This window comes from Cryptomeria japonica, chromosome 2 (genome assembly GCF_030272615.1).
Source record: "Cryptomeria japonica chromosome 2, Sugi_1.0, whole genome shotgun sequence".
NCBI classification, from domain to species: domain Eukaryota; kingdom Viridiplantae; phylum Streptophyta; class Pinopsida; order Cupressales; family Cupressaceae; genus Cryptomeria; species Cryptomeria japonica.
In genome coordinates, this window is record NC_081406.1 from 430136081 (window position 1) to 430150161 (window position 14081).

At 57.7% G+C, this 14081-nt stretch overlaps 2 non-coding genes and 1 pseudogene across 2 annotated transcripts; all 3 read right to left on the minus strand.

Annotated features, from left to right (window-relative positions):
- Nucleotides 1-5278: 5278 nt before the first annotated feature.
- LOC131062028 (5S ribosomal RNA) lies at nt 5279-5397 on the minus strand. Its single transcript, XR_009110654.2, has one exon. It is a non-coding gene; the product is annotated as a 5S ribosomal RNA (ribosomal RNA).
- Nucleotides 5398-8281: 2884 nt separating this feature from the next.
- LOC131062023 (5S ribosomal RNA) lies at nt 8282-8400 on the minus strand. The gene has a single exon (XR_009110650.1). It is a non-coding gene; the product is annotated as a 5S ribosomal RNA (ribosomal RNA).
- A 2914-nt stretch (nt 8401-11314) lies between these two features.
- Nucleotides 11315-11433, minus strand: LOC131062061 (5S ribosomal RNA; annotated as a pseudogene).
- Nucleotides 11434-14081: the final 2648 nt, after the last annotated feature.

Sequence of the window (14081 nt, forward strand, 5' to 3'; positions counted from 1 at the left end):
AGGGGACTGTGTTGTCTCACGTAGCTCCCCCCATGCCCCTCTATCTCGATTGATGTTGGTGCTTGAAAGGGTTGGATCGCTCAGATTTATAAAAGTGCACCACCATTTGTCGAGTGTGAGGGACGCAGCAGGTCTCTTGAATGCTATGTGGGTGCTGTCTGAGAATCTCTATCCGGCCTCGACATAGACTCGTCTTACTGAATGGTTTGGCACTGGTAGTCAATCCAACACATCCTTTTTGTGGCTGCCTAGGCGATTTGATTCGAGCCCCCATCTAGCTTTTGGGTTGCTTTGTGGATTTTACCCTATCTGCAAGTGAGCTCAGTCCTTGAACGTTTGAGAAACCCGATTGCTATGCGTCAACTCTCTCTCTTGCGAGCCTCCATCTAGCTTTTGGGTCTCTACGGAACAAAAGTTGGAATCTAGGACCGTTGTTCGATTCGATGAGGTAGACTATGGCTGTGCAAGAATCAGACAAATAACTTATATAGGGGAGGTGTGACTAGAGCATTCTCCCCTGTGCCCCTCTAACTCAACCAATGCTAGCACTCGAATGGTGGTAGCGCTCAGAGTTTCATTGAGTGCTAGCATTGGTTGATTTAGAGGGGAATGCGAGAATCCCTCGCCACGCACCCCGATTGCTATGTGGTGAGGCTCCTCGGCCACCTTGGAACTATCTGTGTATCGGACGCATTGTGGGATAAGGGGTTGGCACTGGTAGTCACCCCAAGAGCGTCTGATGCTTGGACCATTCTGAGGTGGCCTTGTAGCCTCTTCCATCTAGCTGTTGGGTCCATCTTGCCGCATCCCCCACCTCGCACCCCGATTCCTATGCGGTGAGGCTCCTTGGCCACCTTGGAACTATCTGTGTATCAGACGCATCATGAGATAAGGGGTTGGCACTGGTAGTTGCCCCAAGCACGTCTGATGCTTGGACCATTCTGAGGTGACCCTACAGCCTCTTGTGTCTAGTCATTGGGGCCTTCTCGCCGCATCCCTCGCCTCGCACCCCGATTGCTATGCAGTGAGGCTCCTCGGCCGCCTTGGAACTATCTTCATATCGGAAGCATTGCAGGATAAGGGGTTGGCACTGGTAGTCACCCCAAACGTGGCCAATGCTTGGACCATTCTGAGGTGGCCCTGAAGCCTCTTTTGTCTAGCCATTGGGGCCTTTTTGCCGCATCCCTCGCCTTGCACCATGATTGCTATGCTATGAGGCTCTTTGGCTGCCTTGGAACTATCTTTGTATCAGATGCATCGCAGGATAGGGGGTTGGCACTGGTAGTCACCCCAAGCGCGTCCAATGCTTGGACCATTCTGAGGCAGCCCTGAAGCCTCTTCTGTCTAGCTATTGGGCCCTTCTCACCGCATCCCTCACCTCGCACCCTGATTGCTATTCGGTGAGGCTCCTCAGCCGCCTAACGGCCTTCTCGCTGCATCCCTCACCTCGCACCCCGATTGCTATGCTATGAGGCTCCTTGGCCACCTTGGAACTATCTTCATATCAGATGCATCGCCGGATCAAGGGTTGGCACTGGTAGTCACCCAAAGCGCATCCGATGCTTGGACCATTTCGAGGCGGGCTTGAAGCCTCTTCCGTCTAGCCTTTGGGGCCATCTCGCCGCATCCCTCACTTCGCACCCCGATTGCTATGCGGTGACGCTCCTCGGCCGCCTTGGAACTATCTTTGTATCGGACACATCACAGGATAAGGGGTTGGCACTGGTAGTCACCCCAAGTGCGTCCGATGCTTGGACCATTCCAAGGCGGCCCTGAAGCCTTTTCCATCTAGCCATTGGGGCCTTCTCACCACATCCCTCGCCTTGCACCCCGATTGCTATGCGGTGAGGCTCCTCGATCGCCTTGGAACTATCTATGTATCAGACGTATTGCGGGATAAGGGGTTGGAACTGGTAGTCACCCAAAGTGCATCCGATGCTTTGACCATTCCGAGGCGGCCCTGAAGCCTCTTCCGTCTAGGCATTGTGGCCTTCTCACTGCATTTGTCACCTCACACCCCAATTGCTATGCGGTGAGGCTCCTCGACCGCATTGGAACTATCTCTATATCGAGCGCATCACGGGATAAGGGGTTGGCACTGGTAGTCACCCCAAGCACGTCCAATGCCTGGACCATTCCAAGGCGGCCCTATAGCCTCTTCCATCTAGCCATTGGGGACTTCCCGCCGCATCCCTCACCTCGTATCCCGATTCCTATGCGGTGAGGCTCCTCGGCCGCCTCGGAACTATCTTTGCATTGGACGTATTGTGGGATAAGGGGTTGGCACTGGTAGTCGCTCCAATCATGCCCGATGCTTGGACCATTCCAAGGCGGCCCTGTAGCCTCTTCAGTCTAGCCATCGGGGCCTTCCCGGTGCATCCCTCGCCTTGCATCCTGATTCCTATGTGGTTAGGCTTCTTGACTGCCTCAGAACTATATCTGTTATCGCTACTGCATCCCTCAGCTGGTAACCTCCTCCGCCGCCTTGGAACGTTCTGTTTGTCGGACGTGTCGCGGGATAAGGGGTTGGCACTAGTAGTCCCCAAAAGCGCGCTCGATGCATAGACTACTCTGAGTTGACCTTACTTACAGCCTCTCACATGCATAGACCTCTCTGAGTCAACCTTGCAGCCTCTCATGTTTAGCCATTGAAATCTCGCCTCACAACATGATTGCTATCCTTGTTGCATCCTTTGCCTTGAGCCTTGATTGCTTTCTTGGCTGCATCCCTCCTCTCCTCACAGCCCGGTTTTCATCACTGCTACATTTGTCGCTTCATGCATCTAGCTGCTAGGCCCTTCCCACCGCACCCTTCGCCGCACACCTCGATTGCTATCTCTGCTGCATCTCACACCCCGATTGCTATCTCTGCTACATCAGCGAGCGCTCTGAAGTGTGCTCCAAGGTGCATCGTACACAAAGTGGGAGCCTGGTTTGCCCCAGGTGTGCACCTCGCATGCACCTTCGCCGGGGTGGGCACCTTGTTGTGCACACCTTAGTTGGGTTTTCCCCAGGTGCGCACCTGGTGCGCTCTGAAGCGGGGTTATTGGAGCGCCCCCTCTTTTTTTGTCAGACTATATGGTGGGGTTTCTTGCATTGGCTCTTCCTAGGCCCTGTTGTTGGGTGCGCACCCACCCTGGCACGCACGAAGTCAGAAGTTGGATTAATTGCCCAGTTTGCCCTGGGTGTACACCTTCACCAGGGTGGGCACCTTGGTGCGCACACCTTGCCTAGGCTGCACACCAGGGCGGGCTCAAGATGGCACCCACGTTTCATTTTTTTCACCATCTTTCAAAATGGAAATTTTAAAATCTCATTTTTTTTGGCTTTTCTGGAAATTAGTGAAGGCAGCGCATCACAGGTGTGCACCTCGCTGCCTACCTTGGTGTGCTCCAAGGTACCCACCACGGTGCGCAACACTGGTGTGAACCTGGGAGCACTCCGAAGTGTGCTCCAAGGAGCGGCGTGCACGGAGTCGGAGCCCAGTTTGCCCTGGGTGTGCACCTCGCATGCACTTTTTTCGGGGTGGGCACCTTGGTGCACACACCTTGGCTGGGTTGTGCGCCCTGGTGGGCACCATGGAGCACTCCAAAGTGTGCTCCAAGGTGCGGCGTGCACGAAGACGGAGCCCAGTTTGCCCCGGGTGCGCACCTTGCACGCACCTTCACCGCGATGGGCACCTTGGTGCGCACACCTTGGCTGGGTTGCGTGCCCTGGTGGGCACCATGGTGCGCACCAAGGAGCACTCCGAAGTGTTCTCCAAGGTGCAGCATGCACGAAGTTGGAGCCCGGTTTACCTCAGGTGCACACCTCGCATGCACCTTCGCTGTGGTGGGCACCTTGGCTGGGTTGAGCACCTTGGTGGGCACCATGGTGCGCACCATGGGTTGCACGCCTTGGTGGGCAGCAAGGAGCGCTAGGAAGTGTGCTCCAAGGTGCGGTGTGCATGAAGTCAAAGCCCGGTTTGCCCTCGGTGCACACCTCGCGTGCACCTTCACCACGGTGGGCACCTTGGTGCACACACCTTGGCTAGGTTGCGCACCTTGTGGGAACCATGGAGCGCTCCAAAGTGTGCTCCAAGGTGCGTAGCATGGCGTGCACAAAGTTGGACCCAGTTTGCCCCGGGTGTGCACCTCGCGTGCACCTTTGCCAAGGTGGGCACCTCGATGCACACACCTTCTGAATGTTTTTTTGCCTTTTTTGGAAATTGGTGAAGGCAACGCATCAAAGGTGTGCACCTCGGTGTGCTTCGAGGTGCGAACCCAGGAGCGCTCCAAGGTGCGCAGGAAGTCGGGTTAATTGTCTTGTTTTCCCCGGGTGCGCTCTGAGGTGTGCAACATCAGTGCACACCAAGGAGCACTCCGAAGTGTGCTCCAAGGTGTGCACGATGGCGTGCACCTCTGGTGCACACGAAGTTGGAGCTCGGTTTGCCTGGGCTGCGCACACCTTGGTGGGCGCCATGGTGCACTCTGAGGTGCGCACCAAGGTTCGCTCCGAAGTATCCTCCAAGGTGCGTACCTCTGGTGCGCACGAAGTCGGAGCTCGGTTTGCCCCAAGTGCGCACACCTTGGCTGGGCTATGCACCTTGGTGGGCGCCATGGTGCGCTCCGAGGTGCCCAAGATTGGTGCACACCAAGGAGTGCTCCGAAGTGCGCTCCAAGGTGCGCACCTCTGGTGCGCGCGAAGTTGGAAGTTGGGTTAATTGTCCGGTCTGCCCCCGGTGCACACCTTACGTGCACCTTCGCCAGGGTGGGCGCCTTGGTGTGCACACCTTGGCTGGGCTGCGCATCAGGGTGGGCTCCCGAGCGCGCACACCTTGGCACTTGCATTTCCTTCAAAAAAAAATTTGACAATCTCTGAAGTGGGAAATTCTATAATCTCAATTTTTTTTGCCTTTTCAGGAAACTTTTGAATAGAGCGCATCATTGGTGCGCACCAAGGAGCACTCTGAAGTGTGCTCCAAGGTGCGAAACCTTAGATTAAGAAACATCGTTGTGCACCTTGGCCAATGTGCATGACTCGACCGAGCATGCACTGGCCAAGGTGCACACCGATTTCACTTGGGTGCGCACGCAGCACCTGTCGCGCACCGGGGTACGCGCACATCGCCCGGGTCGCACTGTGGCCTATGTGCTTGGGGCGCCTCAGGTGCGCACTCGATGTCACCTCCGAGGGCACGGTAGTGCGGGCACCGCACCTTGGCCCGGCCCTGATAAGAATGCAAACAGGCAAAAGGTTAATTCAAATAGCATTGCAATGCCCGAGGAAAAACTAAAAAAGGGTGCAACACCGGGACTTCCCAGGAGGTCACCCATCCCAATACTACTCCAGCCCAAGCGCGCTTAACTGCGGAGTTCTGATGGGATCTGGTGCACTAACGCTGGTATGATCGCACCCGTTATGAGCTTGTCGTAGTGTGTACTTAGCAAACCGCGACCCACGTGCGAATCCACCCCGACCACCCATCCCCGCCGAGGTGCAAACCCTCCCTCGCCAAGCGCGCCTTGTTCGTCAAGTGTGAACCCTGCCCGGGTGCGCGCACCTCGCCTGAGCATCGGGTGTGCACCCAACCCGTCCTACGTGCATGGACCTGGATGGGGCGTCATGTGCACACCCAACCTGGCCTGGGTGCATACCCGACTTGCCCAAGTGCACGCAGTGTCCCGTCTACACCGCGGTGCCCACACACCACCTCGGGCGCAACGACCTGCGCTCACATGTGGGCCAAGTGCACACTAGTGCATTGGGGCACCTCGGGTGCATTCTCGATCTTGCCCCGGTGCACCAAGGCACTCGGTTTGCCTCGGGTGCGCACCTGGTGCGCTCTGAAGCGGGGTTATTGGAGCGCTCCCTCTATTTTTGTCCGAGCGTTTGGTGGGGTTTCTTGCATTGGGGCTTCCCAGGCCCGGTTGTTAGGTGCGCACCCACCCTGGTGCACACGAAGTTGGAAGTTGGGTTAATTGCCTGATTTGCCCCGGGTGTGCACCTTCGCCAGGGTAGGCACCTTGGTGCGCACACCTTGCCTAGGCTGCGCACCAGGGCGGGCTCAAGATAGCACCTGCGTTTCATTTTTTTCACCATCTTTCAAAACAGAAATTTTAAAATCTCATTTGTTTTGCCTTTTCTGGAAATTAGTGAAGGCAGCACATCAAAGGTGCACACCTTGCTGCCCACCTTGGTGTGCTCCGAGGTGCCCACCATGGTGCGCAACATTGGTGCGAACCCGGGAGCACTTCGAAGTGTGCTCCAAGGTGCCACGTGCACGAAGTGGGAGCTCGGTTTGCCCCGGGTGCGCACCTCGCGTGCACCTTCTCCGAGGTGGGCACCTTGTTGCGCACACCTTGGCTGGGTTGCGCACCATGGTGGGCACCATGGTGTGCACCAAGGAGCGCTCTGAAGTGTGCTGTAAGGTGCACGCGTGCACTAAGTCGGATCCTGGTTTGCCCCGGGTGCGGACCTCACATGCACCTTCACAGCGGTGGGCACCTTGGTGCGCATACCTTGGCTGGGTTGCGTGCCCTGGTGGGAACCATGGTGTGCACCAAGGAGTGCTCCGAAGTGTGCTTCAAGGTGCGGCGTGCACGAAGTCGGAGCCCAGTTTGCCTCGGGTGTGCACCTTCACCGTGGTGGGCATCTTGGCTAGGTTGCGCGCCTTGGTGGGCACCATGGTGCGCACCATGGCGTGCATGAAGTCAGAGCCCGGTTTGCCCTGGGTGCGGACCTCGCGTGCACCTTTGCCCAGGTGGGCACCTCGGTGCGCACACCTTGGCTGGGTTGCGCACCCTGGTGGGCACCATGGTGCGCACCATGGAGCGCTCCGAAGTGTGCTCCAAGGTGCGACATGCAAGAAGTCGGAGCCCGGTTTGCCCCGGGTGCGCACCTCGCGTGCACGTTCGCTGCGGTGGGCACCTTGGTGTGCACACCTTGGCTAGGTTGTGCACCTTGGTGGGCACCATGGAGCGCTTCGAAGTTTGTTCCAAGGTGCGCACCATGGCCCTCCAAGGTGCTCCAAGGTGCGCAGCATGGCATGCACGAAGTTGGAGCCCGGTTTGCCCCGAATGCGCACCTCGCGTGCACCTTCGTCAGGGTGGGCACCTCGGTGCACACACCTTCTCAATGTTTTTTTGCCTTTTCTGGAAATTGGTGAAGGTAGCGCATCAAAGGTGCGCACCTCAGTGTGCTCCGAGGTGCGAACCTGGGAGCGCTCCAAGGTGTGCACGAACTTGGAAGTCGGGTTAATTGCCTTGTTTTCCCCAGGTGTGCTCCGAGGTGCGCAACATCGGTGCGCACCAAGGAGTGCTTTGAAGTGTGCTCCAAGGTGTGCATGATGGCGTGCACCTCTGGTGCACACAAAGTCGGAGCTCGATTTGCCTGGGGTCCGCACACCTTGGCTGGGCTGCGCACCTTGGTGGGCGCCATGATGCACTTTGAGGTGCGCACCAAGGTTCACTCCGAAGTGTCCTCCAAGGTGTGCACCTCTGGTGTGCACGAAGTCAGAGCTCGGTTTCCCCCAGGTGGGCACCATGGTGCGCTCTAAGGTGCCCAAGATGCGCACCATGGCGCGCACCTCTGGTGCGCACGAAGTCGGAAGTTGGGTTAATTGTCCAGTTTTCCCCAGGTGCGCACCTTGCATGCACCTTCACCAGAGTGGGTGCCTTGGTGCGCACACCTTGGCTGGGCTATGCACTAGGGTGGGCACCTAGGCATGCACACCTTGGCACTCGCGTTTCCTTCAAAAAAAATTTTGACAATCTCTCAAGTGGGAAATTCTATAATCTCAATTTTTTTTTGCCTTTTCAGGAAACTTTTGAATGGAGCGCTTCATTGGTGCACACGAAGGAGCGCTCCGAAGTGTGCTCCAAGGTGTGCACCTCTGCTGCACTCCAAAGTGCTCTCCAGCTGCGTGCACCTGCCCTAGGCGCACACTCGGCCCTGCCCCAGCTTCGCTCACCTGTCCCGGGTGTTTTTTGCGAAACCTTAGATTAAGAAACATCGCTGTGCACCTTGGCCAACATGCGTGACTCGACCGAGCATGCACTGGCCAAGGTGCACACTAATTTCACCTCAGTGCGCGTGAAGCATCTGTGGCACACCGAGGTGCATGCACAACACCTGGGCTGCACCGTGGCCTATGTGCTCGGGGCACCTCGGGTGCGCACTCGGTGTCGCCTTCGGGGGCACGGTAGTGCAGGCACCGCGCCCCGACCTGGCCCTGACGAGAACGCAAATAGGCAAAAGGTTAATTCAAATAGCATTGCGATGCCCGATGAAAAACTAAAAAAGGGTGCAACACCAGGACTTCCCGGGAGGTCACCCATCCCAGTACTAATCTGGCCCAAGTGCACCTAACTGCGGAGTTCTAATGGAATCCGGTGCACTAACACTGGTATGATCGCACCCGTTATGAGCTTGTCGCAGTGTGTACTTAGCAAACCATGACCCACATGTGAATCCACCCTGACCACCCATCCCCACCGAGATGCACACCCTCCCTTGCCAAGCGCGCCCCATTCACCAAGTGTGAACCCTGCCCGGGTGCGCGCACCTCGCTTGAGCATCAGGTGTGCACCCGACCCGGCCTACGTGCGTGGACCCGGATGGGGCATCGTGTGCACACCCAACCCATCCAAGTGTGTGCAGTGTCCTGTCTACACCGTGGTGCCTGCACACCACCTCGGGCGCAACGAACCGCGCTCACATGTGGGCCGAGTGCACACTGGTGCATGTTTGGGGCGCCTTGAGTGCATTCTCGATCTTGCCCTCATGCACCAAGGCACTTGGTTTGCCCTGGGTGCACACCTGGTGCACTCCGAAGCATGGTTATTGGAGCGCCCCCTCTATTTTTGTCCGAGCGTTTGGTGGGGTTTCTCACATAGGGGCTTCCCAGGCCCGATTGTTGGGTGCACACCCACCCTGGCGCACACGAAGTCAGAAGTTGGGTTAATTGCCCGGTTTGCCCCGGGTGCGCACCTTCGCCAGGGTAGGCACCTTGGCGCGCACACCTTGCCTGGGGTGTGCACCAGGGTGGGCTCCAGGGTGGGCTCAAGATAGCACCTGCGTTTCATTTTTTTCACCATCTTTCATAACAGAAATTTTAAAATCTCATTTTTTTTGCCTTTTCTGGAAATTAGTGAAGGTAGCGCATCAAAGGTGCGCACCTTGCTGCCCACCTTGGTGTGCTCCGAGGTGACCACCATGGTGCGCAATGCTGGTGCGAACCTGGGAGCACTTCAAAGTGTGCTCCAAGGTGTGGCGTGCAAGAAGGAGGAGCCCAGTTTGCCTCGGGTGTGCACCTTGCATGCACCTTCTCTGGGGTGGGCACCTTGTTGCGCACACCTTGGCTGGGTTGTGCGCCATGGTGGGCACCATGGTGTGCACCAAGGAGCGCTCTGAAGTGTGCTCCAAGGTGCGCGCATGAATGAAGTCAGAGCCCGGTTTGCCTCGGGTGCGCACCTCGCATGCACCTTCGCAGCGGTGGGCACCTTGGTGCACACACCTTGGCTGGGTTGCGCACCCTGGTGGGTACCATGGTGCGCACCAAGGAGCGCTCTGAAGTGTGCTCCAAGGTGCGGCGTGCATGAAGTCAGAGCCCAGTTTGCCCCGGGTGCACACCTCGCATGCACCTTCACCGCGGTGGGCACCTTGGTTGGGTTGCGCGCCTTGGTGGGCACCATGGGGTGCACGAAGTCAGAGCCCTGTTTGCCCCGGGTACAAACCTCGCGTGCACCTTCACCGGGGTGGGCACCTCGGTGCGCACACCTCAGCTGGGTTGCGCGCCCTGTTGGGCACCATGGTACGCACCAAGGAGCACTCCGAAGTGTGCTCCAAGGTGCGGCGTGCAAGAAGTCAGAGCCTGGTTTGCCCCGAGTGCGCACCTCGCGTGCACCTTTGTCGCGGTAGGCACCTTGGTGTGCACACCTTGGCTGGGTTGCGCACCTTGGTGGGCACCATGGAGTGCTCTGAAGTGTGCTCCAAGGGGCGAACCATGACCCTCCAAGGTGTGTAGCATGTCGTGCATGAAGTTGGAGCCCGATTTTCCCTAGGTGCGCACCTCGCGTGCACCTTCATCAGGGTGGGCACCTCGGTGCGCACACCTTCTCAATGTTCTTTTCCCTTTTTTGGAAATTGGTGAAGGCAGTGCATTAAAGGTGTGCACCAAGGTGTGCTATGAGGTGCAAACCCGGGAGCGCTCCGAGGTGCGCATGAACTCGGAAGTCGGGTTAATTGCCTTGTTTTCCCCAGGTGTGCTCCGAGGTGCGCAACATCGGTGCGCACCAAGGAGCACTTTGAAGTGTGCTCCAAGGTGTGCATGATGGCATGCACCTCTGGTGTGCATGAAGTCAGAGCTCAGTTTTCCCAGGATGCGCACACCTTGGTGGGCGCCATGGTGCGCTTCGAGGTGCGCACCAAGGTTTGCTTCGAAGTGTCCTCCAAGGTGCGCACCTCTGGTGCGCACGAAGTCAGAGCTCGGTTTGCCCTAGGTGTGCACCTTCGCCAAGGTGCGCACCTTGTTGCGCACACGTTGGTTGGGCTACGCACCTTGGTGGGCACCATGGTGTGCTCTAAGGTGCCCAAGATGTGCACCATGGCGCACACCTCTGGTGCGCACGAAGTCGAAAGTTGGGTTAATTGTCCAGTTTGCCCCGGGTGTGCACCTTGCGTGCACATTCGCCAGGGTGGGCGCCTTGGTGCGCACACCTTGGCTGGGTTGCGCACCAGGGTGGGCACCTAGGCGTGCACACCTTGGCACCCGCATTTCCTTCAAAAAAAATATGACAATCTCTCAAGTGGGAAATTCTATAATCTCAATTTTTTTTGCCTTTGAAACTTTTGAATGGAGTGCATCATTGGTGCACACCAAGGAGTGCTCTGAAGTGTGCTCCAAGGTGCACACCTCCGGTTCACTCCAAAGTGCTCTCTAGCTGTGTGCACCTACCCCCGGCACCCACCCGTCCCCGCCCAACCCCCGCCCAACTTCGCTCACCTGTCCCAGGCATCTAGTGCGAAACCTTAGAGTAAGAAACATTGTTGTGCACCTTGGCCAACATGCGCGACTCGACGGAGCGCGCACTGGCTGAGGTGCACACCAATTTCACCTAAGTGCATGTGCAACACCTCAGGTGCACCGGGGTGCGTGCACAATGCTCGAGTTGCACCGTGGCTTGTGTGCTCAGGGCACCTCGGGTGTGCGCTCAGTGTCACCCTGAGGGGCACGGTAGTGCAGGCACCACGCCCCGGCCCGACCCCGATGAGAACGCAAACAGGCAAAAGGTTAATTCAAATAGCATTGTGATGCCCGACGAAAAGCTAAAAGAGGGTGCAACCCCGGGACTTCCTGGGAGGTCACCCATCCCAGTACTACTCTAGCCCAAGCGCGCTTAACTGTGAAGTTCTGATGGGATCCGATGCACTAACAATGGTATGATCGCACCTATTATGAGCTTGTCGCAGTGTGTACTTAGCAAACTGTGACACATGTGTGAATCCACCCCGGCCACCCACCCCCACCGAGGTGCACACCCCCCCTCGCCAATCGCACCCCATTCGCCAAGTGTGAACCCTTCCCGCGTGCGCGCACCTCGAACGGGTTTCGGGTGTGCACCCGGCCCGGCCTACATGCGTGCACCTGGACGGGGCGTTGTGTGCGCACCTGACCCCGCCTAGGTGCGCACCTAACCCGCCCAAGTGTGCAAAGTGTCCCGTCTACACCGTGGTGCCCGCACACCACCTCGGGCACAATGACCTGCACTCACATGTGGGCCAAGTGCACCCTGGTGCATGTTCGGGACACCTCAGCTGCACGCTCGATCTTGCCCCGGTGCACCAAGGTGCTCGATTTTCCCCGAGTGCACACCTGGTGCAGGGTGGGCACCCAAAATAGGGATCGAGCACCAACAACAAGTTTTAGGATGCAAAATGGGATGCAAGGACCACAAATGTGTTCCAAGACCCATGATGGGTCCATGAGAACAAAAATGTGTTCCGAGACGCAATAAAAAAATTTTGGTTTTTAGGAGAAGAAACATGCTCTGATGCCCAAAACGAGAATTGACCTAGAAAATGCCACAAGCCAAAAGTGGGATGCGAGACAAAAAAAAATGGGACCCGAGGACCAAAATTGTGTTCCCAGGTCAAAGACAGGGCAACCGGACAAGAAATGACCTCTGAGGCTTGAAATGAGTCCCAACGACTAAAACTAGACAAGAAGCACCCATCGGGCACCCAACTCGACACCCATGGGATGCCGACCCACCCCGACACCCACCCGGGCTTCCACCTAGCACACCTTGGCACCCACCCACCCTGGCACCCAACCTCGCACCCAAATTAGCACCTTTGAACCCACATTGGCACTCACCCTGACCCATGCACCTTGGAACCCACATTAGCACTCACCTTGACCCTAGCACCCACCTTTGCACTCACCTTGGGACCCACCCTGGCTCCCACCTTGGCACCCACCTAGACACCCACCTTGGTTCCTTGGCACCCACCTTGGATCCTTGGCACCCACCCCGACACCCACCTTGGCATGTAACTTGGCTTCTTGCCACCCACCTTGGCTCCTTGACGCCCACCTCGACAACCACCTCGTTACCTACCTTGGCTAGGGTTGGTGCACACCCACCCTGGTGCCCACCTTGGCACCCACCCTATGACCCACCTTGCCACGCACCTTAGTACCCACCTTGTGACCCACCCTAGCACCCACCCCGTGACCCACCTTGGCCAGGGTGGGTGCACACCCACCCTAGTGCCCACCTTGGCACCCACCTTGGCACCCACCCATCCTAGCACCCAACCTGTGACCGGCCTTGGAACCCACCCTCTCACCCATCTTACCTAGGGTGGGTGCGCACCCATCCTGGCAACCATGTTGTGACACACCTTGGAACACACCCTGTGAGCCATGCACACTAGCACCCACCTTGTGAGCCACCTTGGCACCCACCTTGGAACCCAACCTAGAAACTTGGCACACACCCCGTAACCCACCTTGGCATCCACCATAGCAGTCGCCAACTTGGCACCCACCTTGGAAACCAACTTGGCACCCACCTCGGCACCCACCCTGACACTTGTGCACCCACCTTGCCACTCACCCTATCATCGACCCATCCTAGCACCCAAGCTATGATGCACCTTAGCACCCACCTTGGCATCTTTACACCCTAGCACTCACCCATCCTAGCACCTAACTTGTGACCCACCTCGACACTTACCCTCGCACCCACCTTGGAACCCAACCTAGCACCCACCCACCCTGACACCCACCCTAGCACCTACCCACCCTTCCACCCACCCACCTTGTGACCCATCTTGTCACCCACCCATCCTACCACTCAACCTATCACCCACCTTCTCACCTAGCTTGGAACTCACCCTGGCACCCACCTTGGCATCCACCTTAACACCCACCCACACTGGTACCTTGGCACCCACCTCGACCCACCTTGACACCCAATTTAGAACCCACTGAGCCTGTTACCCACCTTGGCACCCACATTGCAGCCCACCCTAGCACCCACCCTATGACCCACATTGGCATCCACACCCTAGCACCCAGGCACCCACCTCGACACCCACCCTAGCACTGAACCTATGACCCACCTTGGAACTCACCCTAGAACCCACCCACCCTGTGAACCACCTTGGCATCCACCTTAGCACCCACCCACCTTGGCACCCACTCTAGCACTCACCCATCCTAACACTCAACTTGTTACCCACCTTGGCACCCGCCCTCGCGCCCACCTTGAAACCCACCCTAGCACCCACCCACCCAGGAGCCCACCTTGGCACCCAACCTAACACCCACGCATCCTGGCACCCAACCTGTGACCAGCCTTGGAACCCACCCTAGCACCCACCTTTGAACCCACTATATCACCAACCCACCTTGGCACCCACCCTATGACCCTCTTTGGAATACACCCTAGCACGCACCCACCATGGAGCGCACCCTAGCACCCACCCACCCCGGCACGCACCTCAACACCCACCTTGGTGTGCGCACTATGCCAACCTCTCAAAGACCCTATGTGGTGTGCTCCAAAGTGTACACCTTTGGTGCGTTCCAA